The sequence below is a fragment of the Squalius cephalus genome (assembly GCF_949319135.1).
Source record: "Squalius cephalus genome assembly, chromosome: 23".
NCBI classification, from domain to species: domain Eukaryota; kingdom Metazoa; phylum Chordata; class Actinopteri; order Cypriniformes; family Leuciscidae; genus Squalius; species Squalius cephalus.
Window position 1 is genome coordinate 10,124,325 of NC_137144.1, and position 26,128 is coordinate 10,150,452.

General features: G+C 40.5%; 1 protein-coding gene across 1 annotated transcript in view; it reads right to left on the reverse strand.

The window, feature by feature from the left end:
* LOC307151791 (receptor-type tyrosine-protein phosphatase eta) overlaps positions 1-26,128 on the reverse strand; it is a 112,006-nt gene that overhangs the window by 53,820 nt on the left and 32,058 nt on the right. The gene's annotated exons all lie outside the window — the stretch shown is intronic.

The following is a 26,128-nucleotide window of genomic DNA, read 5'->3' on the forward strand; positions in this document are numbered from 1 at the left end:
GCCGCCCAGAAGCAGACTGAGCTGATCCGGCACATCCTGCACCAGCGGCCCGCTACTTTACGAAGTCTTTACAAAGGTCATGGAGGTGGCCATTGCTCCCATGAGAGCGTGGTGTTTGTATCCTCAACTATCTCGACGACTGGCTGATACTAACTCAGTCTCGGGAGCAGTTGGGGCTTGCTGCTCCAGCATATCAGTCAGTTGGGTCTTCGGATCAACTGGGAAAAGAGCAAACTCGTCCCTGTGCAGAGGGTCTCTTTCTCGGAATGTAGTTGGACTTGGTCCACAGACGGCACGTCTCACAGAGGAACGTGTCCAGTCAGTGCTGAACTGCTTGAATACTGTCAAGCGTAGAAGAGTGGTCCCACTGAAACTTTTTCAGAGGCTCATGGGGCTTTGTCAAACGCCGCTAGGTTTGCTTCATATGAGACCACTTCAGCACTGGCTTCACGGCCGAGTCCCGAGATGGGCGTCGCAGAGCGGCGCGTTCCGTGTGACAATCACCCCAGCCTGCCGCCAAACCTTTAAGCCCGTGGTCAGACCCTTCGTTTCCCCATGGATCTCCCATCAACTGCATCGTGATGTACGGGAATAGAGGCAATATACACTTTGAGGGTGGAGGGAGACAGCCCTCGCTCCAGCCCATCTTGCAGGAAGGAAAGCACAGTACCGATTGAACATCTAGAACAAGTGTTCAGATATGCTGTGGACTCCACAGATGCCTCAAACACCGGCTGGTGGGGCCACGTACAGCGAGCACGCAGTAGCGGGGGTCTGGACGGGCCCCCAACTGCATTGGCACATCAACTGCCTCGAGTTGTTAGCAGCACACCTCGCTCTGAGACACCTCAAAATGCCGTTGTTCGGCAAGTATGTGCTGGTCCATACGGACAACATTGCAACCATTGCCTACATCAACCATCAAGTTAGTCTACGTTCCCATCGCATGTTGCAACTCGCCCGCCATCTTCTCCTATGGAGTCAGAAGCATCGGAGGTCGCTTCGTGCCACTTATATCCCCGGCCAGCTCAATCATGCCGCCAAAGAGCTCTCACGTCAGCCTGTGGCCCAGGGAGAGTAGAGACTCCATCCCCAGGCGGTCCAGCTGATTTGGGACCACTTTGGGGCCGCACAGATAGATCTGTTTGCCTCTCCGGACTTGTCCCATTGCCAGTTGTTTTACTCCCTGATCGAGAGAACCCTCGGCATGGATGCTGTGCAAAGTCAGTGAGGAAGAGAAACAGGTCTTGCTAGTTGCCCCTTATTGGCCCAACCGGACCTGCTTCCCCGAACTGATGCTCCTCTCGACAGCCCCTCCCTGGCCCATTCCTCTCAGGGAGGACCGCCTCTCTCATACACTGTGCACCGTATGGCACCCGCGTCCAGACCACTGGAAACTCCATGTCTGGTCCCTGGACGAGACGCAGAGATTCTAGGTGATCTACCACAAGACACCATCACTTCTGCGAGAGCACCCTCTACAAGGCATTCTTACGCCCTGAAGTGGAACCTGTTCATTGAGTGGTGTCCTCAAAAGTATATATATATATATATATATATATGAAGAGCTCTTTTCCAAAACGCGATAAACGCCATTTAAAAAAAAAGAGTTTGTCGTGTCATTTTGCTGTGTACTGAACCTATTCACTGCTCCATCAACATTTCATGCCAAATCGCTATATTTCCTTGTTTAAAATATACTGCAAGATGCAGTTTCTTTCCAAACCGCGATAAGCGCTGAACCTATTTTTAGCCTAAACGCGATTATATCCTCTGGACTAATCAGAATTCTCTCTCTCTCTTGCTCTCTCACCCTCAAATCACTCGCGCGTATCGCGCCAGACGCTCAATTCACCGCGCGTCCACACCACGCTAAACGTCTCGCGCCGCAGGACCTCCAGATGCGCGTAAACGCGTCTTTACATTGACTTAACATGAAAATCACTTGCGCCAGACGCTCTTCTCGCGTTTGGTGTGAACGCCACTCACTCACATACACAAGGTCATGACGTGATTTGTTCTATGTAAAGTGGACAATGGTTCTACTTTTTATGGGTTCGACACTTTACTGAATGCCAATGTATTCATTGTGGATTTGTTTTTTGTTTTTTTTAAGACAAACCATCCATTTTTGAAAAAAAAATGGATGGATTTATAGCGTTTTGAAAAAAAAAAAAAAAACTTTGAATTTATCATCAACAATTTTGTTGTTTGATTTAATAATCATTGTTCAACATGTTCAGACTGAGCCAAAAAAAAACATTTTAACAGGATAAATTGAATATTCACAAAATGTGTGGGTCTAGGTAAAAAATTGTATTTTCCTGAAAACTATTTAAATGGATTTATAGCGTTTTGGATATATATATCAGTGGCGGCTGCTGGTCTTTCAAAGAGGGGAAGCTCATTTTCGGCCTACATCATAAAAATTATTCATTTTTTTATACGTAAATTCTACGTTCCTTTTCAAGAAAATGCTCTGTGAAAAATGTATGTAATAATATAATAAAGGTATAAATAATAATATAATAAAGTATAATAATAATGCTACTAATAATAATGTATATTTTTAATTATTTTAATAATTATTTTTGAATTATTGCTAATAATAATAATATAAAAATATAAGTAATAATATAATAAAGGTATAAATGTATAATTGTGTGAAATGCATTATAAAAATTGGCTAGCAATTTCGATAAGCAAATACCAAGAAATAGGTTGCAGCAGTTTGTCTTTGAAAAATCAGCGATGGGACTGAGCTCAATCAGCTTCAATATCAGCGACTTTTTATTGTATGAAATCGCTGTCAATCAAAAGCAGACACAGCCTTTCGACAGACCCTCCAATCATCACGCGGAAGCCCGGAGTCCGGGCCAGCCCACTCCCCATTCACTCCCAGAGACGCTGAGCGTCCGTGGGCGGGACATAATCGCAGCATTTAGCCAATGACCGTCTAGTTTCAAAGCACTGAAAAAAACTGTTCGAAGCAGCCCAATTGAAGTCAACGGACGCTGGGCTTCAACAGGGAAATGCACTGACGCTACGGGAATGTATGAGAAGGAAATCGAGTCAGCCGACCTGTAACTGATTCTGAACGAACTCGTCTTTTAGACGAACGTTTTCTAACGCATTTTAGTCAATAAAATGTTAATACAATAGTACATATTTGACCATTCATTTTTGGACATTATAAGGGAAGCCGAGCTTCCCTTGCAGTCTTAAAGAAATCGCCACTGATATATATATATATACACTCACCGAAAGGATTATTAGGAACACCATACTAATACTGTGTTTGACCCCCTTTCGCCTTCAGAACTGCCTTAATTCTACGTGGCATTGATTCAACAAGGTGTTGAAAGCATTCTTTAGAAATGTTGGCCCATATTGATAGGATAGCATCTTGCAGTTGAAGGAGATTTGTGGGATGCACTTCCAGGGCACGAAGCTCCCGTTCCACCACATCCCAAAGATGCTCTATTGGGTTGAGATCTGGTGACTGTGGGGGCCATTTTAGTACAGTGAACTCATTGTCATGTTCAAGAAACCAATTTGAAATGATTCGAGCTTTGTGACATGGTGCATTATCCTGCTGGAAGTAGCCATCAGAGGATGGGTACATGGTGGTCAGAAATGGTCAGAAACAATGCTCAGGTAGGCCATGGCATTTAAACGATGCCCAATTGGCACTAAGGGGCCTAAAGTGTGCCAAGAAAACATCCCCTACACCATTACACCACCACCAGCAGCCTGCACAGTGGTAACAAGGCATGATGGATACATGTTCTCATTCTGTTTACGCCAAATTCTGACTCTACCATCTGAATGTCTCAACAGAAATCGAGACTCATCAGACCAGGCAACATTTTTCCAGTCTTCATCTGTCCAATTTTGGTGAGCTCGTGCAAATTGTAGCCTCTTTTTCCTATTTGTAGTGGAGATGAGTGGTACCCGGTGGGGTCTTCTGCTGTTGTAGCCCATCTGCCTCAAGGTTGTGCGTGTTGTGGTTTCACAAATGCTTTGCTGCATACCTCGGTTGTAACGAGTGGTTATTTCAGTCAAAGTTGCTCTTCTATCAGCTTGAATCAGTCGGCCCATTCTCCTCTGACCTCTAGCATCAACAAGGCATTTTCGCCCACAGGACTGCCGCATACTGGATGTTTTTCCCTTTTCACACCATTCTTTGTAAACCCTAGAAATGGTTGTGCGTGAAAATCCCAGTAACTGAGCAGATTGTGAAATACTCAGACCGGCCCGTCTGGCACCAACAACCATGCCACGCTCAAAATTGCTTAAATCACCTTTCTTTCCCATTCTGACATTCAGTTTGGAGTTCAGGAGATTGTCTTGACCAGGACCACACCCCTAAATGCATTGAAGCAACTGCCATGTGATTGGTTGATTAGATACAGGTGAACAGGTGTTCCTAATAATCCTTTAGGTGAGTGTATATACATATATATATATATATATATATATATATATATATATATATCACATCCATGTAGGACAAGACTCGACAAGGAAAGGGTAAATTGGGAAACAAGACATCCCTGTTTTTCCAACTGAAATGTCATCATTGTCTTTGTATATTAATTACATCTTGTAGGTGCTGCTGTTTGACACAATTGTAATAAAACTTCATTAGTAATAAAAAATAATAAAATACAGCTATAAGTGCTTACACAGCTGTCCATGAAAAATACTCACTTGTAGAAGTTGTTGGAGTAGATGTTGAAGAATTGGTTGTATTAACAGGGGATGCTGTAATATATGGACATATAATGAAATACAAATACAAACATTTACGAAATAGTACTTGCAAGATAACAATGGCATATGTTCACACAATTAACTTTTGTAGTACAATCCATGTTTTATTGTTAAAATAAAAACTTGTATGACATTTTAAACATTTGAACTGGTAGGCACTATTGTTTAATACTCAGAAAGTGACATGAAATAAGAACAATTATTATTACAATTTTCTTAATATTTGTTGACATGTTTACAAAGACCTTTTTGCATTCAATGAAATTCTGCATTTCAACAATTATTATCACACAAATATATAATATAGACATTAAACGGTACACATTTTTTTATTTTAGCTGCTGATGGTTGATACTCAGGATGCAATTTGAAATACTGAGGTCCATATTACTTCTAACAGTAAAAAAGAAGAACTTTCTAAGGACTTTTTCAGATAACTCTACATGAATATTACTCTAGCATGAGCATGTGAATAAATTACTGAAATAATTTTCCTATTAACATGTTTACTCAAATGTCCATGGATAAACATACTCACTTGTAGGAGCTAATGTTGGAGAATTAGTTAAAGGAGAGATTGTAGTGTCAGTGGCTGCTGGAATATTTTCATATAGAAAGAAATATAAATACAGTTTTATTGAGCAATACATGTCATAGGATATATTTACAAGGATATATATATATATATATATATATATATATATATATATATATATATATATATATATATATATAAGTAAGGAATAATTGACGACAGGCCGTTGAATTATTAGAAAAATAATGCACACCCGAGGTGGTAATGCGGTCACGACGCGAAGCGGAGTGGCCGTTCACCTCGGGTGTGCATTATTTTTCTAATAATTCAACGGCCTGAAGTCAATTATTCCGCTTATACTACAGTTACCACACCTCGAAACATTGTTCAGATTATGTATTTCAAGACGTTTGTAAAGTTTTTGTCATTAAAACGCTCTTGTATGTTGGACTAATTTCTTACGCATCTAAACTCATGCCTCCGTTGCTAATTCCAAAACGTCATTTTAGAGTTAGTAACGGAGGTTTGAGCTACTGATAGCAGACTAATGCTGGGACACACGACTAGCTGACACATTCTCTGACTGTTTTCATCGCAGCAGATTTTAAACACCGACTTTGAACACAGACTGAACGCGCTGAACACGCGTTTGGACATGATCAGTCATAACTTATAAGTATCAAATAACATTCATAACCGGCCTTAAAGTGTGTCCCCGGTTTTATGCAGTTATTAATGCAGTTATTAGAGAGAGAGATGTTGCAATAATGAGACAGAAAAGCATGTGCGTCAATATTATTTATTTATTTATTAATTCAATTCGTTTTAATTCATTCGTTCATTCTTTTTTTTTTCTATTATTGACAGATGACAGTAGACTAGCCAAATAAATGAAACACAAAGCCCTTTTAACAAGTAGGCCTATCAATAATTATTTATTTGTTAAATTATCTGCAATAAAAATCCATGCTGCAGGACTATCCATTTATTTAGCCTATATTCAGTTTAATTTTCTATTGATTATATAGGACTATATACTTTACTTATTAAAATTAAACTGCATGTTTCCATTGATTGTGAAGCTAGACATTGAAAATTGTAGATGAAGCGCATGGGGCTAAATGCTTTTTCTTGTTATGAATTGTATCCTATTTTCCGTTATTACAGTTGACTACGCGAAGTGATATGGAACTGTAATGCGGTCAAGACCTGCCTGGAACTACTTTAGCTGTGCGTTTCCCTGAAAATAATGCACGCCTTAGAACGTTCGTCAACCAATCAGATTCAAGCATTCAACCGCCCTGTAGTATAAATCAGAGGTGTGGACTCGAGTCATGTGACTTGGACTCGAGTCAGACTCGAGTCATGAATTTGATGACTTCAGACTCGACTCGACAAAATGTACAAAGACTTGCAACTCGACTTGGACTTTAACATCAATGACTCGTGACTTCACTTGGACTTGCGCCTTTTGACTCGAGAAGACTTGCTACTTCACATGAAAACTGGGGAAAAAAATGTTTACACGGCCGCGCCGCTCTCAGTTTATCTGCATCTGTGAAAAAAATGTGCACCACCTGTATGCATGCAGACTTGCAGAGAGCGCGCGCTGCCTGCACGACATCCAATCACTGTAGTCCCACGTTGTTTTGATTCGACAGCATCTAACGCCCGTTTCACACATACTCCGTTTGCAGTGCGTTTGCGCCAGCGGTGCGTATTTTTTTCCGTACCCATGTTAACAGGTTAGAGCTTTCACACTGCACGCGGTTGAAGTCCGTCGATCCGTTCCAGGTACGGTGCGTATACAGCAGTGCCGCGATCGTTTCCGCACCGAGTCTATTTCTGCTGTGCTGCAAACGCTGAATTAAAGTGACAGCGCATGTTTCGTGGTCAAAATGAACACAGATTGACCTAAAAATGTAGTAATTTCACCATAAATGCGATTAATTAAATAAAATGTAGTAATCTCACCATAAATGTATTTAATTAAATACTATTTTCACTTTAAGACCAGGGAAAGCAAGGAAAACTACATTCGTGGAGGTGGAAAAACAAGTTCTTTGTGACATGCGAGATTTATTGTATAAAGATTTAAATTATGCAAAAGAAAGAGTATGAGTCTGCTGTTTTTGTCAATTTTAAGTTTTAATTTAAAATGTAGGCTATGCGATTTTAATATAAGTACATGGTTAAATATTTTACCACTTGCTTGAGCAACTTAATATATAATTATATAAGAGTAATGCATTAAATAATACGTTGTTTAAATTGTATTTAAACGTGAATACGTCTATTAAAGAGTCTATACGTGTGTACAAAGAGAATCGCAATGCTGACAAAAAAACTTTTTTTTAAATAAGAGTTGCTTAACTTCTGGATTTGAAATACAAATAGTGAGTAGGCTATGTATTTGTGGTACAGCCGCGGATCATGCACTGCAAACGCAGCATATGTGAAAGCACTATTGCGCGTGCTGGTCTTCCACCGCATACGCACTGCAACACGCACCGCTTACGCACTGCAACACGCACCGCATACGCACTGCACACAGAGTATGTGTGAAACGGCGTAAGCAGGCCATTGCAAGACAACCAATGAAGCGCAACAAGCAACAACGCGCCAGTTGGCAAAATGATTTCATTTGGCTATAAAAATTACGAGGTAGTCGACAAAAAACGAGTTGCAATTTGAAGTTGCCTGAAGTTGCACAAAGAAAGGTAAGTTTTGAACGAATGCTAAGCACCTTATCGGATGTACCGTAAAACTTCAAATAATAGCCGAGTCCCCAATAGACGCCTGTCTCTTTTAAACTGTCTTATCTCTCTCTCTCTCTCTCTCTCTCTCTCTCTCTCTCTCTCTCTCTCTCTCTCTCTCTCTCTCTCTCTCTCTCTCTCTCTCTCTCTCTCTCTCTCTCTCTCATACACACCAGTCTCTATGGAGGCATTATATTGGTTGGTCCAGTTTTTCAGAAGTGATCATTTTGAGGAGTGAGGATTTTATTGATGACATGTTTAAAAAGGTTTAGGCTAAAACGACCCATGTCTATTTGAAAGTTAAACTGTTTTGCAATATGAGGTCAATACAATACAGGACTGAAGCTGCATGCTGTGCATTGTTGTAGTGCAATATGCTGTTGAAATGCAAGCATTTTTTGTGAAAATTAAATTTTCTGTTTTTTACTGTATTTAATTAGTGTCATTATATAAAAAGAGGTTTAAATAAATACAAATCTTACAGACATACATGATTTGTATAAATTTTATTTCTGTGGTAGAGGACTTGAAATGACTCGAAACTAAAATGGTAGGACTTTGGACTCGACTTGAGACTTGTTGGCTTTGACTTTTGACTCGACTCGGGACTTGCCTCATCTTTGACTCGACTTGACTCGGGACTCGAGGGCAAAGACTTGAGACTTACTTGTGACTTGCATAACAATGACTTTGTCCCACCTCTGGTATAAATATATATATATATATATATATATATATATATTTTTTTTTTTTTTTTTTTTAAATACGACATTCTGTAATTCTGTATTACAATAATTACTATTAAAATAACATGACAAACAGTAAATAATTTAGTTAAAACTGTTTGCTTTTCCAATGACTTTTACTTTGTTATTCCTGTTTCCTGTTTTCCCTGTGTCTAGTTTGTTCCCTTGCTTATGTTTTGTGTTCACCCGTGTCTTGTTAACTTTCTCTTTATCTTGTGTGCTTTTAAGGCATCTATTTGGTTCAGTTCATTGTCCTGTATTGTCTATGCTTGAAGCCTAGCTTTAGATTTTCTCCTGCGCCAAAGATAAAAATCTTCCAGTCATTCGCCACCTCCTCCTCACCCAGGATGATCGCTCCTTTGGGGACCACATCAGTGAGATCCTAGACCTGGCGTATAAGACCCATTACCCCGACCACTCACTGATCACCTTTTTTTGGACATAATGACATGTTTAAACAACTATTCCCCCTTCCCATTTTTGGTCCTTGAGAGGTTTTATGGATTTATTTATGGAGTTACTGCAGTTCTCGGCTTAATATTCGTTGACATGCATAATAGGACATTTTTGCATGAAATTAAATTCTGCATTACATTAGGCAATTTTTTTATTTTATTTTTTTATATAGCAAAAACTGTTAACAGAAGAAGATATGACCGCATCTGTGTCATAAACATTTTTCCAACTGAATGTCATAATTGTCTATCTATATTAATTACATCTCGTAGGTAGGGCTGTCACAACAATGAAATTTGGCTGACAATTAATAAGGACAAAACAATTGTGATTATGCCAATTAATTGTCAGTTTTAGAGCTTTGACGATTATGCTGATTAATTGATTTAGGGCTTTGCCATACAATTTTTGTGTTCTGCATTCATTAAATAATTTTGATTAATTTAATAAATAAATTGGCAAACAAGACACATATGGAAACAATCAAAGAACTAATCAACAAAAAAAACTGCAAAGGACAATAAAACATGGCTCAAAACAGAAAAAACATAAAAGTCCACACAAGACCAGGGGAACACAAGATAGGAATCATGACAAATATAAATAATATATATATATATATATATTTACACTTGGCTGATCCTTGACGCGATCGCAAAGCAAAGTTGATCCTGCACTAATTTGATCTAGCTAAACATACAGGGATGCTAATTAACCAGTTAACCATTAACAGTAAGAATTTTTTCTAGGTAGATTCTAGGTGATCTACCACAAGCTGTCATAGACACCATCACTTCTGCGAGAGCACCCTCTACAAGGCATTCTTACACCCTGAAGTGGAACCTGTTCATTGAGTGGTGTTCTCAAAAGTATATATATATATATATATATATATATATATATATATATATATATATATCACATCCATGTAGGACAAGACTCGACAAGGAAGACAGGAAACACTGGGGTCTAAATACACAAAGGGTAAATTGGCAAACAAGACATCCCTGTTTTTCCAACTGAAATGTCATCATTGTCTTTGTATATTAATTACATCTTGTAGGTGCTGCTGTTTGACACAATTGTAATAAAACTTCATTAGTAATAAAAAATAATAAAATACAGCTATAAGTGCTTACACAGCTGTCCATGAAAAATACTCACTTGTAGAAGTTGTTGGAGTAGATGTTGAAGAAGTGGTCGTAGTGACAGGGGATGCTGTAATATATGGACATATAATGAAATACAAATACAAACATTTACGAAATAGTCCTTGCAAGACAACAATGGCATATGTTCATTCAATTAACTTTTGTAGTACAATCCATGTTTTATAGTTAAAAAAAAAACTTGTATTATATTACATTTTAAACATTTGAAATGGTAGGCACTATTGTTTAATACTCAGAAAGTGACATGAAATAAGAACAATTATTATTAAAATTTTCTTAATATTTGTTGACATGTTTACAAAGACCTTTTTGCATTCAATGAAATTCTGCATTTCAAAAATGATTATCACACAAATATAAAATATAGACATTAAACGGTACACATTTTTTTATTTTAGCTGCTGATGGTTGATACTCAGTATGTGATGTGAAATATTGAGGTCCATATTACTTCTAACAGTAAAAAAGAAGAACTTTCTAAGGACGTTTTAAGATAACTCTACATGAATATTACTCTAGCATGAGCATGTGAATTAATTACTGAAATAATTTTCCTATTAACATGTTTACTCAAATGTCCATGAATAAACATACTCACTTGTAGGAGCTAATGTTGGAGAATTAGTTAAAGGAGAGATTGTAGTGTCAGTGGCTGCTGGAATATTTTCATATAGAAAGAAATATAAATACAGTTTTATTGAGCAATACATGTCATAGGATATATTTACAAGGATATATATATATTTTTTATATATTTTTTAAAATACGACATTCTGTAATTGTGTATTACAATAATTACTATTAAAAGAACATGACAAACAGTAAATAATTTAGTTAAAACTGTTTGCTTTTCCAATGACTTTTACTTTGTTATTCCTGTTTCCTGTTTTCCCTGTGTCTAGTTTGTTCCCTTGCTTATGTTTTGTGTTCACCCGCGTCTTGTTAACTTTCCCTTTAACCTGTGTGCTTTTAAGGCATCTGTTTGGTTCAGTTCATTATTGATAAAACGAGCCAAGGCACATTAAACTGGCAAACAAGACATCCCTGTTTTTCCAACTGAAATGTCATCATTGTCTTTGTATATTAATTACATCTTGTAGGTGCTGCTATTTGACACAATTGTAATAAAACTTCATTATTAATAAAAAAATAATAAAATACAGCTATAAGTGCTTACACAGCTGTCCATGAAAAATACTCACTTGAAGAAGTTGTTGGAGTAGATGTTGAAGAATTGGTTGTATTAACAGGGGATGCTGTAATATATGGACATATAATGAAATACAAATACAAACATTTACGAAATAGTACTTGCAATATAACAATGGCATATGTTCATTCAATTAACTTTTGTAGTACAATCCAATGTTTTATTGTTAAAATAAAAACTTGTATTATATTACATTTTAAACATTTGAAATGGTAGGCACTATTGTTTAATACTAAGAAAGTGACACAAAATAAGAACAATTATTATAACAATTTTCTTAATATTTGTTGACATGTTTACAAAGACCTTTTTGCATTCAATGAAATTATGCATTTCAACAATTATTAACACACAAATATATAATATAGACATTAAACGGTACACATTTTTTTTTATTTTAGCTGCTGATGATTGATACTCAGGATGCGATTTGAAATATTGAGGTCCTTATTACTTCTGTTACGCAACTGCTCAGAGACAAGACGTTGAGATCCAAATGCAGCTTTATTAGGGTTAATCCAGACACGTAATCCAAGAAACAGGCAATGGTCGAAACACAGGTAAGAAGTCCAAACGAACAAACAAACAAACCAGGAAACACAGGCAGGCGTCAGAGGCAGGAGAATAATCCGAGGAACAGGCAGGGGATCCAGGAACCGGGAAACGGGAAACCATGAAGAAACGCTCAGGAGTGCAGTCTAACAACATACAAAACTTCGCGGAGAGTGAAATCCATCTCTGGTTTCCACCTGACCGATATGAGGAAGACCGACAAGTCTCGGTTCCTGGACTCCCCCATTTCCCAGGTTGGGCTCTTCGGTGACGAGGTGGAGGACTTTGTCCAACAGTTCTCCGCCGCCCAGAAGCAGACTGAGCTGATCCGGCACATCCTGCACCAGCGGCCCGCTACTTTACGAAGTCTTTACAAAGGTCATGGAGGTGGCCATTGCTCCCATGAGAGCGTGGTGTTTGTATCCTCAACTATCTCGACGACTGGCTGATACTAACTCAGTCTCGGGAGCAGTTGGGGCTTGCTGCTCCAGCATATCAGTCAGTTGGGTCTTCGGATCAACTGGGAAAAGAGCAAACTCGTCCCTGTGCAGAGGGTCTCTTTCTCGGAATGTAGTTGGACTTGGTCCACAGACGGCACGTCTCACAGAGGAACGTGTCCAGTCAGTGCTGAACTGCTTGAATACTGTCAAGCGTAGAAGAGTGGTCCCACTGAAACTTTTTCAGAGGCTCATGGGGCTTTGTCAAACGCCGCTAGGTTTGCTTCATATGAGACCACTTCAGCACTGGCTTCACGGCCGAGTCCCGAGATGGGCGTCGCAGAGCGGCGCGTTCCGTGTGACAATCACCCCAGCCTGCCGCCAAACCTTTAAGCCCGTGGTCAGACCCTTCGTTTCCCCATGGATCTCCCATCAACTGCATCGTGATGTACGGGAATAGAGGCAATATACACTTTGAGGGTGGAGGGAGACAGCCCTCGCTCCAGCCCATCTTGCAGGAAGGAAAGCACAGTACCGATTGAACATCTAGAACAAGTGTTCAGATATGCTGTGGACTCCACAGATGCCTCAAACACCGGCTGGTGGGGCCACGTACAGCGAGCACGCAGTAGCGGGGGTCTGGACGGGCCCCCAACTGCATTGGCACATCAACTGCCTCGAGTTGTTAGCAGCACACCTCGCTCTGAGACACCTCAAAATGCCGTTGTTCGGCAAGTATGTGCTGGTCCATACGGACAACATTGCAACCATTGCCTACATCAACCATCAAGTTAGTCTACGTTCCCATCGCATGTTGCAACTCGCCCGCCATCTTCTCCTATGGAGTCAGAAGCATCGGAGGTCGCTTCGTGCCACTTATATCCCCGGCCAGCTCAATCATGCCGCCAAAGAGCTCTCACGTCAGCCTGTGGCCCAGGGAGAGTAGAGACTCCATCCCCAGGCGGTCCAGCTGATTTGGGACCACTTTGGGGCCGCACAGATAGATCTGTTTGCCTCTCCGGACTTGTCCCATTGCCAGTTGTTTTACTCCCTGATCGAGAGAACCCTCGGCATGGATGCTGTGCAAAGTCAGTGAGGAAGAGAAACAGGTCTTGCTAGTTGCCCCTTATTGGCCCAACCGGACCTGCTTCCCCGAACTGATGCTCCTCTCGACAGCCCCTCCCTGGCCCATTCCTCTCAGGGAGGACCGCCTCTCTCATACACTGTGCACCGTATGGCACCCGCGTCCAGACCACTGGAAACTCCATGTCTGGTCCCTGGACGAGACGCAGAGATTCTAGGTGATCTACCACAAGACACCATCACTTCTGCGAGAGCACCCTCTACAAGGCATTCTTACGCCCTGAAGTGGAACCTGTTCATTGAGTGGTGTCCTCAAAAGTATATATATATATATATATATATATATGAAGAGCTCTTTTCCAAAACGCGATAAACGCCATTTAAAAAAAAAGAGTTTGTCGTGTCATTTTGCTGTGTACTGAACCTATTCACTGCTCCATCAACATTTCATGCCAAATCGCTATATTTCCTTGTTTAAAATATACTGCAAGATGCAGTTTCTTTCCAAACCGCGATAAGCGCTGAACCTATTTTTAGCCTAAACGCGATTATATCCTCTGGACTAATCAGAATTCTCTCTCTCTCTTGCTCTCTCACACTCAAATCACTCGCGCGTATCGCGCCAGACGCTCAATTCACCGCGCGTCCACACCACGCTAAACGTCTCGCGCCGCAGGACCTCCAGATGCGCGTAAACGCGTCTTTACATTGACTTAACATGAAAATCACTTGCGCCAGACGCTCTTCTCGCGTTTGGTGTGAACGCCACTCACTCACATACACAAGGTCATGACGTGATTTGTTCTATGTAAAGTGGACAATGGTTCTACTTTTTATGGGTTCGACACTTTACTGAATGCCAATGTATTCATTGTGGATTTGTTTTTTGTTTTTTTTAAGACAAACCATCCATTTTTGAAAAAAAAATGGATGGATTTATAGCGTTTTGAAAAAAAAAAAAAAAACTTTGAATTTATCATCAACAATTTTGTTGTTTGATTTAATAATCATTGTTCAACATGTTCAGACTGAGCCAAAAAAAAACATTTTAACAGGATAAATTGAATATTCACAAAATGTGTGGGTCTAGGTAAAAAATTTTATTTTCCTGAAAACTATTTAAATGGATTTATAGCGTTTTGGATATATATATCAGTGGCGGCTGCTGGTCTTTCAAAGAGGGGAAGCTCATTTTCGGCCTACATCATAAAAATTATTCATTTTTTTATACGTAAATTCTACGTTCCTTTTCAAGAAAATGCTCTGTGAAAAATGTATGTAATAATATAATAAAGGTATAAATAATAATATAATAAATTATAATAATAATGCTACTAATAATAATGTATATTTTTAATTATTTTAATAATTATTTTTGAATTATTACTAATAATAATAATATAAAAATATAAGTAATAATATAATAAAGGTATAAATGTATAATTGTGTGAAATGCATTATAAAAATTGGCTAGCAATTTCGATAAGCAAATACCAAGAAATAGGTTGCAGCAGTTTGTCTTTGAAAAATCAGCGATGGGACTGAGCTCAATCAGCTTCAATATCAGCGACTTTTTATTGTATGAAATCGCTGTCAATCAAAAGCAGACACAGCCTTTCGACAGACCCTCCAATCATCACGCGGAAGCCCGGAGTCCGGGCCAGCCCACTCCCCATTCACTCCCAGAGACGCTGAGCGTCCGTGGGCGGGACATAATCGCAGCATTTAGCCAATGACCGTCTAGTTTCAAAGCACTGAAAAAAACTGTTCGAAGCAGCCCAATTGAAGTCAACGGACGCTGGGCTTCAACAGGGAAATGCACTGACGCTACGGGAATGTATGAGAAGGAAATCGAGTCAGCCGACCTGTAACTGATTCTGAACGAACTCGTCTTTTAGACGAACGTTTTCTAACGCATTTTAGTCAATAAAATGTTAATACAATAGTACATATTTGACCATTCATTTTTGGACATTATAAGGGAAGCCAAGCTTCCCTTGCAGTCTTAAAGAAATCGCCACTGATATATATATATATATATATATATATATATATATATATATATATATATACACTCACCGAAAGGATTATTAGGAACACCATACTAATACTGTGTTTGACCCCCTTTCGCCTTCAGAACTGCCTTAATTCTACGTGGCATTGATTCAACAAGGTGTTGAAAGCATTCTTTAGAAATGTTGGCCCATATTGATAGGATAGCATCTTGCAGTTGAAGGAGATTTGTGGGATGCACTTCCAGGGCACGAAGCTCCCGTTCCACCACATCCCAAAGATGCTCTATTGGGTTGAGATCTGGTGACTGTGGGGGCCATTTTAGTACAGTGAACTCATTGTCATGTTCAAGAAACCAATTTGAAATGATTCGAGCTTTGTGACATGGTGCATTATCCTGCTGGAAGTAGCCATCAGAGGATGGGTACATGGTGGTCAGAAATGGTCAGAAACAATGCTCAGGTAGGCCATGGCATTTAAACGATGCCCAATTGGCACTAAGGGGCCTAAAGTGTGCCAAGAAAACATCCCCTACACCATTACACCACCACCAGCAGCCTGCACAGTGGTAACAAGGCATGATGGATACATGTTCTCATTCTGTTTACGCCAAATTCTGACTCTACCATCTGAATGTCTCAACAGAAATCGAGACTCATCAGACCAGGCAACATTTTTCCAGTCTTCATCTGTCCAATTTTGGTGAGCTCGTGCAAATTGTAGCCTCTTTTTCCTATTTGTAGTGGAGATGAGTGGTACCCGGTGGGGTCTTCTGCTGTTGTAGCCCATCTGCCTCAAGGTTGTGCGTGTTGTGGTTTCACAAATGCTTTGCTGCATACCTCGGTTGTAACGAGTGGTTATTTCAGTCAAAGTTGCTCTTCTATCAGCTTGAATCAGTCGGCCCATTCTCCTCTGACCTCTAGCATCAACAAGGCATTTTCGCCAACAGGACTGCCGCATACTGGATGTTTTTCCCTTTTCACACCATTCTTTGTAAACCCTAGAAATGGTTGTGCGTGAAAATCCCAGTAACTGAGCAGATTGTGAAATACTCAGACCGGCCCGTCTGGCACCAACAACCATGCCACGCTCAAAATTGCTTAAATCACCTTTCTTTCCCATTCTGACATTCAGTTTGGAGTTCAGGAGATTGTCTTGACCAGGACCACACCCCTAAATGCATTGAAGCAACTGCCATGTGATTGGTTGATTAGATACAGGTGAACAGGTGTTCCTAATAATCCTTTAGGTGAGTGTATATACATATATATATATATATATATATATATATATATCACATCCATGTAGGACAAGACTCGACAAGGAAAGGGTAAATTGGGAAACAAGACATCCCTGTTTTTCCAACTGAAATGTCATCATTGTCTTTGTATATTAATTACATCTTGTAGGTGCTGCTGTTTGACACAATTGTAATAAAACTTCATTAGTAATAAAAAATAATAAAATACAGCTATAAGTGCTTACACAGCTGTCCATGAAAAATACTCACTTGTAGAAGTTGTTGGAGTAGATGTTGAAGAATTGGTTGTATTAACAGGGGATGCTGTAATATATGGACATATAATGAAATACAAATACAAACATTTACGAAATAGTACTTGCAAGATAACAATGGCATATGTTCACACAATTAACTTTTGTAGTACAATCCATGTTTTATTGTTAAAATAAAAACTTGTATGACATTTTAAACATTTGAACTGGTAGGCACTATTGTTTAATACTCAGAAAGTGACATGAAATAAGAACAATTATTATTACAATTTTCTTAATATTTGTTGACATGTTTACAAAGACCTTTTTGCATTCAATGAAATTCTGCATTTCAACAATTATTATCACACAAATATATAATATAGACATTAAACGGTACACATTTTTTTATTTTAGCTGCTGATGGTTGATACTCAGGATGCAATTTGAAATACTGAGGTCCATATTACTTCTAACAGTAAAAAAGAAGAACTTTCTAAGGACTTTTTCAGATAACTCTACATGAATATTACTCTAGCATGAGCATGTGAATAAATTACTGAAATAATTTTCCTATTAACATGTTTACTCAAATGTCCATGGATAAACATACTCACTTGTAGGAGCTAATGTTGGAGAATTAGTTAAAGGAGAGATTGTAGTGTCAGTGGCTGCTGGAATATTTTCATATAGAAAGAAATATAAATACAGTTTTATTGAGCAATACATGTCATAGGATATATTTACAAGGATATATATATATATATATATATATATATATATATATATATATATATATATATATATCTAAATATATATATATATATATATATATATATATATATATATATACAGTATATATATATATATATATATATATATATATATATTTTTTTTTTTTTTTTTTTTTTTTAAATACGACATTCTGTAATTCTGTATTACAATAATTACTATTAAAATAACATGACAAACAGTAAATAATTTAGTTAAAACTGTTTGCTTTTCCAATGACTTTTACTTTGTTATTCCTGTTTCCTGTTTTCCCTGTGTCTAGTTTGTTCCCTTGCTTATGTTTTGTGTTCACCCGTGTCTTGTTAACTTTATCTTTATCTTGTGTGCTTTTAAGGCATCTATTTGGTTCAGTTCATTGTCCTGTATTGTCTATGCTTGAAGCCTAGCTTTAGATTTTCTCCTGCGCCAAAGACAAAAATCTTCCAGTCATTCGCCACCTCCTCCTCACCCAGGATGATCGCTCCTTTGGGGACCACATCAGTGAGATCCTAGACCTGGCGTATAAGACCCATTACCCCGACCACTCACTGATCACCTTTTTTTGGACATAATGACATGTTTAAACAACTATTCCCCCTTCCCATTTTTGGTCCTTGAGAGGTTTTATGGATTTATTTATGGAGTTACTGCAGTTCTCGGCTTAATATTCGTTGACATGCATAATAGGACATTTTTGCATGAAATTAAATTCTGCATTACATTAGGCAAGTTTTTTATTTTATTTTTTTATATAGCAAAAACTGTTAACAGAAGAAGATATGACCGCATCTGTGTCATAAACATTTTTCCAACTGAATGTCATAATTGTCTATCTATATTAATTACATCTCGTAGGTAGGGCTGTCACAACAATGAAATTTGGCTGACAATTAATAAGGACAAAACAATTGTGATTATGCCAATTAATTGTCAGTTTTAGAGCTTTGATGATTATGCTGATTAATTGATTTAGGGCTTTGCCATACAATTTTTGTGTTCTGCATTCATTAAATAATTTTGATTAATTTAATAAATAAATTGGCAAACAAGACACATATGGAAACAATCAAAGAACTAATCAACAAGAAAAACTGCAAAGGACAATAAAACATGGCGCAAAACAGAAAAAACATAAAAGTCCACACAAGACCAGGGGAACACAAGATAGGAATCATGACAAATATAAATAATATATATATATATATATTTACACTTGGCTGATCCTTGACGCGATCGCAAAGCAAAGTTGATTCTGCACTAATTTGATCTAGCTATACATACAGGGATGTTAATTAACCAGTTAACCATTAACAGTAAGAATTTTTTCTAGGTAGATTCTAGGTGATCTACCACAAGCTGTCATAAACACCATCACTTCTGCGAGAGCACCCTCTACAAGGCATTCTTACACCCTGAAGTGGATCCTGTTCATTGAGTGGTGTTCTCAAAAGTATATATATATATATATATATATATATATATATATATCACATCCATGTAGGACAAGACTCGACAAGGAAGACAGGAAACACTGGGGTCTAAATATATAAAGGGTAAATTGGCAAACAAGACATCCCTGTTTTTCCAACTGAAATGTCATCATTGTCTTTGTATATTAATTACATCTTGTAGGTGCTGCTGTTTGACACAATTGTAATAAAACTTCATTAGTAATAAAAAATAATAAAATACAGCTATAAGTGCTTACACAGCTGTCCATGAAAAATACTCACTTGTAGAAGTTGTTGGAGTAGATGTTGAAGAAGTGGTCGTAGTGACAGGGGATGCTGTAATATATGGACATATAATGAAATACAAATACAAACATTTACGAAATAGTCCTTGCAAGACAACAATGGCATATGTTCATACAATTAACTTTTGTAGTACAATCCATGTTTTATAGTTAAAAAAAAAACTTGTATTATATTACATTTTAAACATTTGAAATGGTAGGCACTATTGTTTAATACTCAGAAAGTGACATGAAATAAGAACAATTATTATTACAATTTTCTTAATATTTGTTGACATGTTTACAAAGACCTTTTTGCATTCAATGAAATTCTGCATTTCAAAAATGATTATCACACAAATATAAAATATAGACATTAAACGGTACACATTTTTTTATTTTAGCTGCTGATGGTTGATACTCAGTATGTGATGTGAAATATTGAGGTCCATATTACTTCTAACAGTAAAAAAGAAGAACTTTCTAAGGACGTTTTAAGATAACTCTACATGAATATTACTCTAGCATGAGCATGTGAATAAATTACTGAAATAATTTTCCTATTAACATGTTTACTCAAATGTCCATGAATAAACATACTCACTTGTAGGAGCTAATGTTGGAGAATTAGTTGAAGGAGAGATTGTAGTGTCAGTGGCTGCAGGAATATTTTGATATGGAAAGAAATATAAATACAGTTTTATTGAGCAATACATGTCATAGGATATATTTACAAGGATATATATATTTCTTTTAAATATTTTTTAAAATACGACATTCTGTAATTCTGTATTACAATAATTACTATTAAAAGAACATGACAAACAGTAAATAATTTAGTTAAAACTGTTTGCTTTTCCAATGACTTTTACTTTGTTATTCCTGTTTCCAGTTTTCCCTGTGTCTAGTTTGTTCCCTTGCTTATGTTTTGTGTTCACCCGTGTCTTGTTAACTTTCCCTTTAACCTGTGTGCTTTTAAGGCATCTGTTTGGTTCAGTTCATTATTGATAAAACGAGCCAAGGCACATTAATTTGGCAAACAAGACATCCCTGTTTTTTTTCCAACTGAAATGTCATCATTGTCTTTGTATATTAATTACATCTTGTAGGTCCTGCTGTTTGACACAAGTGTAATAAAACTTCATTAGTAATAAAAAATAATAAAATACAGCTATAAGTGCTTACACAGCTGTCCATGAAAAATACTCACTTGTAGAAGTTGTTGGAGTAGATGTTGAAGAAGTGGTTGTAGTGACAGGGGATGCTGTAATATATGGACATATAATGAAATACAAATACAAACATTTACGAAATAGTACTTGCAAGATAACAATGGCATATGTTCATACAATTAACTTTTGTAGTACAATCCATGTTTTATTGTTAAAATAAAAACTTGTATTATATTACATTTTAAACATTTGAAATGGTAGGCACTATTGTTTAATACTCAGAAAGTGACATAAAATAAGAACAATTATTATTACAATTTTCTTAATATTTGTTGACATGTTTACAAAGACCTTTTTGCATTCAATGAAATTCTGCATTTCAAAAATTATTATCACACAAATATATAATATAGACATTAAACGGTACACATTTTTTTATTTTAGCTGCTGATGGTTGATACTCAGGATGCAATTTGAAATATTGAGGTCCATATTACTTCTAACAGTAAAAAAGAAGAACTTTCTAAGGACTTTTTAAGATAACTCTACATGAATATTACTCTAGCATGAACATGTGAATAAATTACTGAAATAATTTTCCTATTAACATGTTTACTCAAATGTCCATGAATAAACATACTCACTTGTAGGAGCTAATGTTGAAGAATTAGTTGAAGGAGAGATTGTAGTGTCAGTGGCTGCTGGAATATTTTCATATAGAAAGAAATATAAATACAGTTTTATTGAGCAATACATGTCATAGGATATATTTACAAGGATATATATATATTTTATTTTTTTTGTTATATTTTTAAAAATATGACATTCTGTAATTCTGTATTACAATAATTACTATTAAAAGAACATGACAAACAGTAAATAATTTAGTTAAAATTGTTTGCTTTTCCATTGACTTTTACTTTGTTATTCCTGTTTCCTGTTCCCTTTAAGCCGCTCACGTTCGAAGTAACGTCGATGTGATGACGTAATTGGGATCACTTCATGGAGCAATCAACTTCGAGTGTCTACAGAACGAGCCAATGAACGTTGGCGTGCGTGAATCGCATCACGCGCCCCTGCCCCGCAGCGCTGGTATAAACAGGAAGCGGGCGCACGCACACATTGTCTTTCACTTCGGAGCCGAGCTTCTGTGAGACTTCTGTGCTTCAAGACAAGAAATCAGCGCTTTTGAAGACTAAGAGATCTACTCTCTGCCTACAGTGTTGGTGTGACGGCGCGATCAGCGGTGGCCGCAAGCATTGCAGCTCACAACTGCTGTTTTCACAGCACTATTGTTTTATGTCTGTGTGTGTGTTGGTTCGGTGGGCGTTTCCCTGTGTGTTCATTCACACCTCGGCTACCCCTGGTTTTTCAACCTTTTTTATTTTACTAAAAGAGCAACACAAGCGTGACCCTGCGTCTTTTTCAAGATGGCATTGCGCTTGTGCGTTTCTGGATGCCGTCGTTCCCTGGCACCAGCAGATGGCCACAGTAGTTGCCTCTCGTGTTTGGGCATTCAACACGCTGAGGCAGCTTTTGTGGATAGTTCATGTTCCCATTGCGGGAACATGACTATCTCAGCGCTTAGATCGAAACTCGCTTACCTCAAGGGAGGTGCAGTCCCCTCGCCTATGCCCAATCTAGTGTTTTTTCTGCCCTGCAGAATAGACCTACTTCGGCGCATGACCAGGGTGATCTGAGGATTACCGTGAGGGCTTCCCCATTGAGACAACCTCCGCGGGCCCCTCACGCCTCACAAGCGCTGTTGCCATTGGAGTCCCTTAGCGAACGTCTTGGTCCTTCTCCTGAACCACCAACCGTTTCCTTTAGGCCCCTCCTGATGACCAGATGTCGATAGCAGCATTGGAGGAGGAGCTTCAGTCCTCTGGAGATGACGACTAGGCTGCGTTACCCCCCTCGGGGCGTGTAGCGTTGTCCGAGACCGATCCAGATTGGGCGGCTATGCTTTCCTGGGCCGCCGAGAAGGTTGGGCTTGTGTGGAACCCTCCACCACGTCCCAAACCTTCTCGGTTGGACGATTGGTTTCTCGGGGCAGGCCGTGCTGGTTCTCAGTGCGCCGCCACGGTACCTTTCTTTCTGGAGGTGCATGAGGAGCTTTCTAGGACGTGGAAGGCACCGTATAGTGCCCGAAGCCGTCCTAGTGGCTCCTCTCCCCTCGCCATCCTCGACAGCAGGGCAGCTAAGGGGTATGTGGATATAACTGAGCGAAGGACGCGATCGAGCCAGTCCCTCCAGCCGATATGAAGACCGGCTTCTACAGCCCGTACTTAATTGTACCCAAGAAAGGTGGTCGGTTACGACCAATCTTGGACCTGCGCGTCCTGAACCGGTCCCTTCACAGGCTACCGTTCAAGATGCTTACGCAGAAACGCATTTTCAAATGCATCCGTCCCCAAGATTGGTTTGCAGCAATCGACCTGAAGGACGTGTACTTTCATGTCTCGATTCTCCCTCGACACAGACCGTTTCTTCGCTTTGCATTCGAGGGACGGGCATATCAGTACAAGGTCTTACCCTTCGGGCAGGCCCTGTCGCCCCGCGTCTTCACGAAAGTCGCGGAGGCGGCCATTGCTCCCATGTGCGAGCGTGGTGTTCGCATCCTCAACTACCTCGACGACTGGCTTATTCTGGCCCAGTCGAGAGAGCAGTTGTGCGAACACAGGGACATGGTGCTCAGTCACCTCAGTCACCTAGGGCTTCGGGTCAACTGGGAAAAGAGCAAACTCACCCCCGGGCAGAGGATCTCTTTTCTCGGTATGGAGTTGGACTCGATCAAAATGACAGCGCGTCACCGAGGCCCGTGTCCAGTCAGTGTTGAATTGCATGAGCACGCTCAGACGCAGAACAGCGGCACCACTGAAACTTTTTCAGAGGCTCCTGGGGCATATGGCATCTGCAGCCGCGGTTACGCCGCTCGGATTGCTTCATATGAGGCCGCTCCAACACTGGCTCCACGATCGAGTCCCGAGATGGGCGTGGCAGAGCGGCTCGTGCCGGGTCCAAGTGACTCCACACTGTCATCAAACTCTCAGCCTGTGGTCGGACCCTTCGTTCCTGCAGGCAGGTGTTCCCCTGGAACTAGTGTCCAGGCACTCTGTGGTCTCCACAGATGCCTCTGCCACCGGCTGGGGGCCACGTACAACGGGTATGCAGCTTCAGGTCTGTGGACGGGGCCTCAACTGCATTGGCACATCAACTGCCTCGAGTTGTTGGCAGTACGTCTTGCGCTGAGCCGCTTCAAAACGCTGCTACTAGGCAAGCACGTACTGGTCCGTACGGACAGCACTGCGACCATTGCGTACATCAACCGCCAAGGTGGTCTACGCTCCGGCCGCATGTCACAACTCGCCCGCCATCTCCTCCTCTGGAGTCAGAAGCATCTGAGGTCGCTTTATGCCATTTACATTCCGGGCCTGCTCAACCGTGCAGCCGACGAGCTCTCACGGCAGCAGGTGCTACCGGGAGAATGGCGACTCCATCCATTGTCCAGATGATTTTCAGGCGCTTCGGGACCGCACAGGTAGATCTGTTTGCCACCCCGGACACGTCTCACTGCCAGTTGTTCTATTCCCTGACCGAGGGGACCCTCGGCATGGATGCTCTGGCACACAGCTGGCCCCGGGGCCTTCGCAAGTATGCGTTTCCCCCAGTGAGCCTTCTTGCACAGACCTTGTGCAAAGTCAGGGAGGACGAGGAGCAGGTCTTGCTAGTTGCGCCGTATTGGCCCAACAGGACCTGGTTCCCGGAACTAGTGCTCCTCGCGACAGCCCCTCCCTGGCCCATCCCTCTGAGAGAGGACCTTCTCTCTCAGAGACGGGGCACTCTATGGCACCCGCGTCCAGACCTCTGGAAACTCCATGTCTGGTCCCTGGACGGGACGCGGAGGTTCTAGGTGACCTACCCCCTGCGGTAGTTGACACCATCACTTCCGCAAGAGCCCCCTCTACCAGGCACCTCTATGCGTTGAAGTGGAACCTGTTCATTGACTGGTGCTCCTCTCACGAGGAGAACCCCCGATCTTGCTCAATCAGAGCCGTGCTTTCCTTCCTGCAAGAAGGGCTGGAGCGAAGGCTGTCTCCCTCCACCCTTAAAGTGTATGTTGCCGCTATTGCTGCACATCACGATGCTGTTGATGGTAAGTCTTTGGGAAAGCACGACCTGATCGTCAGGTTCCTGAGAAGAGCGAGGAGACTGAATCCTCCTCGCCCACTCTCTATACCCTCTTGGGATTTGTCTCTGGTCCTTTCGGCACTTCAGAGACCAACCTTTGAGCCTCTGCAATCAGCTGAGTTAAAAATTCTGTCCTGTAAGACAGTACTCCTGGTTGCATTGGCCTCTATCAAGAGGGTAGGGGACCTGCATGCATTTTAGGTCGACGAATCGTGCCTAGAATTCGGCCCGGGTAACTCTCACGTGATCCTGAGACCCCGGCCTGGATGCGTGCCCAAGGTTCTTACCACTCCCTTCCGGGACCAGGTGGTGAACCTGCAAGCGCTGCCTTTGGAGGAGGAAGACCCAGCCCTGGCTTTTATCTGTCCCGTTCGCGCTCTGTGTCTGTACGTGGACAGAACGAAAGCCTCAGGATCTCAGATCAGCTCTTCGTCTGTTACGGAGGCCAGCAGAAGAGAAAGGCTGTCTCCAAGCAGAGGATGGCCCACTGGATAGTGGATGCCATCGCCTTGGCTTACGAAGCCCAAGGCGTGCCCTGCCCGCCCGGGTTGAAAGCCCACTACACTAGGGGTGTCGCTTCTTCCTGGGCGCTGGCACACGGCGCCTCTCTGACAGACATCTGTAGAGCTGCGGGCTGGGCGACACCTAACACGTTCGCTAGGTTTTATAGCCTATGTGTTGAGCCGGTTACTTCCTGTGTGCTCGCTTCAACCAGCCGGTAACACCGAAGTTCCCGTTCTAGTGTCGGCTTGCTGTGCCACTCCCTTCCTAGGAACGGATACGTGCGCTTTTCGCTCCAGTCGAGTTCCCCACTTGGCGAACCCTGTGAGTTCTTCCACACCCTTTTGGCAGTCGGACGTTGCGGAGCGTCTGACACCAGGCCTAGTGCTAGTATGCTAGTGTAACTTGTGCTAGGCTAGGTTCCATATGTGTGATCCCTGCGGCGATCCCATATGTGTATTCTTCCACGACCAGCTCCCTGCGGTGAGCCAGTGTCTTTTCCTTGGCAGAGTCTGCTCTGACGTCACT